Consider the following 3,509-nt stretch of genomic DNA (forward strand, 5'->3'; position numbering starts at 1 on the left):
TTCAGAAAGAAAGAGCATTCTAAGAGTTAAAATGCTGACTGCAACTCCTAACTGTTGGCCCCAGAGCTAGCAGAAATGGTATATCCATCATTTTGAAATTGGAAAGAGGTGGAGTCAACATCCAGATCAGCTGCAACCTAACTGCTTAGCATTTTAAAAGCTCTTCAAGAGAGTAGAGAATTAAGGACAATGCAATAAGACAGATTCAGACATAAAAGACCTCTAAATGGGTCATAGTGTAGGTTTGGGAGAAAAAATAAAAACAGTATAGCAAGTCATAAAATAAAGTTAATGCTTTAAAAAAGGGTAAATTCTTTTAAAAGACAGAGTACAGATAGTCATATATTAAAAAAATAATAATAACAAATAAGCTACGGAAAAATGGAAAATTCACAGAGCACCTGGATTCTGTATATTATTGTGTTTTTTTTTTAATTTTTTGACTGTGAAGGTAAAGTACGGAAAGACTTTCATTGTGTGGTCTGCTAAGCTAAACCAGCATGGATATTATAAAGGTATCTTGACTTCAAAACTTGCATCTAAGGATATGGTGCTTTGGAAAAGAGGTTCTACTTTTGTTTTCACAGATGAGACCCTGTAGATTGCTTCTAGACCAATATGGTATGATAGACCATGCCCTCCTAAAAGGTTGCTGTGAATACCCTCAAAATTTACTTCACTCAACTGGTGACTGAGATGAACCTAGCACATAGGATACACCATGAAAGACCTGATTAATAATGCCCCCATACAGCACAAAGCAGTTTGGACAGGAAAAACTATGCCCATATTTCCAAATATTGTTTATAAATGTTCTTTTACATTTAAAAGGGGAATATCATATACATATGGATAATTTGCATTGGTATGGATTTTGCTTTCATGATATAAATTTAAGGTCAATTTTCTTATATGTATATTTATGCTCTTGATTAAGGTATTGTGATTGTGTAGTTTATTTCAAAATGTAATGTTTAATTAGGAAATAAAAGTTGTTAATCGATAATCATCAATAATAGTCAAGCTTGTAGTCATGTTAGATTTTCAAGATATATACAGATATATTTCAGTTAGATAGGCATTCTTCATATCTTTCAAAGACTACAGAATATGGCATTTTAAATGTTTTAATAACTTAGGGCTTTTCATGACAATGAAACATATCTGCTCCTGGCAGCACCAATCTACTTCAGGAGGAAGATGGGCATCGAAGAGTCTCCTTATGGAATTTAATAGCCATTTGGGCAAGAAACTGTTCTTGCCTAGACTGATGCATAAACTTTACTTGCAGAACCCACAGAGAGATAACTGCTGAACTTGCCTAAGGGTGAGATGGTCTTCTGGGGTTCCTGGTTCATAAAAGATTCTGTGAGACATTCTGCTGGATAGAGAAAAAAGTGACTGAAATGTTTTTGAATTTTCCTGCTTCATGGAAATGTCTGCTGGAAACTATGGGCTGTAGGCTGAAGATGGATGCCCCAATGGTACAGAAGAACTTTGGGTGATTGTACAGGTAGTGATATGCTCTGTCATTTCTAGAGTTTTGGAAGTCACTTACTTCCTGTTTACTTAGGTAATATTATATTCTTCTAGAGTCTTTGATGGAGCTGAAGAATAGAGAGTTATAGTTTTCTGTTATTATGTTAAAAGATAAAGTAGATATAAATATGGTAACTGTAATTCTTGCTTGATTATTGTTTTGTTATATGTAATTTTATTATGTTAAATTTAAAGCCTTCCTTTTTATTTAAACAGAAAAGGAGGAAATGGTGTAGGATGTGTTGCTTTTCTTGGTTATATGCATATGTATTTCTGATCTTGATTAAGGTATTGTGATTGTGTACTTCATTTAAAATGTAATGTATAATTAGGAAATATAGGTTGTTAATGGATAATCATCAATAATAGTCAAGTTTGTAGTCATGATAGTTAGATTTTCTAGATATATAGAGATATATTTCAATGAGATAGACATTCTTCAACTCCATCAAAGACTCCAGAAGGATATAATATTACCTAAGCTAATAAGAAATCCAAACTCTAGAAACGACAGAGACATCTCACTGCCTGGACAGTCACCCAAAGTTCATCTGTACTGTTGGGGCATCCATTTTTGGCCTTCAGGCCTTTAGTATCCAGCAGACATTTCCATGAAGCAGGAAAATTGAAAGACAGTTCAGTCACTATTTGCTGTGTCCTGCAGAATGTCTCACAGACTCTTTCATGAGTCAGGAACCCCAAAAGACCGTCTCACCTTTAGGCAAGTTCAGCAGTCCTCTTTCTATGGGTTCTTCGTCTCCAGTTCATGCAACAGTCCAGGCAACAGCAGTTTCTTGCCCAAATGGCTGTCAAACTCCATAAGGATCTTCTTCGATGCCCATCTTCCTCTCGAAGTATATTGGTGCAGCCAGGAGCAGACATGCCTGACAGGTTATTCAGTGCTAAATAAGAAGATGTGTAAAATGGAGTTTGGGGCATAAAGAGTTGAAATAGGAAGAGGGAGGACTGGAAATGATAGAAATACAGCATTTATGTATAAAGTTATCAAAAATATAAAAATGTATACTTTGCTCATTTGTGGTGATGTTTATATGACTTCCTATATTTATTAGAAACTCATACCTTGTAGATTAATAAGAATGGGTCACTGAGTGTAATTAATTTATCAAACATGGGTTTTCCATAGGAGAAAGCTGACAGAGAGTTGAAGGGCTGTTCTGGGGTGTAAGCAACTGGGAAGGATTCTGTGCAGCAAGAGATGAGGTAAAGGCCAGGCCATGGAAACAAGGAAGCCTCAGATGTCTTTTAGCAGGATACTGTCTCTCCAGGCTGAGAAATGAGACTCTGGAGAAAATATTCAGAGATACTCATCCACATGTTATTATTCTACATACAGGGAAGCTGTGTGTGCCCCACAACAACTGGATAACAATCCTAACAGTCAGAAGAAGGTGTGTGCTTCCTGTGTTGCATTCTCTGATGAAAGTAAACTGCAGAATCCTTTGGATTTTGAGTCATTTCAGTGGCAATAAAATAGGCAAATAAGTTAAATGAAGAAAAAATACTCAGATCAAAGAGTGTAACAAAAGGAAGTGATCATTCCTTGTAAGGCTGAGGATGTATGTCTCTTGATCTGACATCTATAGCACTGTATAAGAGTGGAAATACATATGCTTACGTACTTGCTGAAATAGTCCATCTGGTTTACACATGATTAAAAAGAAAATCAGAGTACAACATGAGATATTCTCTTCTTTCCTGCACTAAGGCTTTGGTTCCCATTTTTGTGAAGTTCCTTTAAGATGTTGTTCTGCTGATACCTGTCCTATAGACCAAGTAAGCTATCCTAACAATGGTGTGGGAAGTCCTTCTGTATATGTGTTGCCGTTATTGGTTAATGAATAGAGAATCTTCTTGTGCCTATGACAGGGATGGATAGAGCAAGGCAGGAATTACAAGCAGCGATAGAGGAGAAACAAAGGCAGAGTCAAAGAGATGTCATGTAGCTG

Source organism: Microtus oregoni, unplaced genomic scaffold (genome assembly GCF_018167655.1).
Source record: "Microtus oregoni isolate MIOR12 unplaced genomic scaffold, Mior012 000041F_ref0000270, whole genome shotgun sequence".
Lineage (NCBI taxonomy): Eukaryota > Metazoa > Chordata > Mammalia > Rodentia > Cricetidae > Microtus > Microtus oregoni.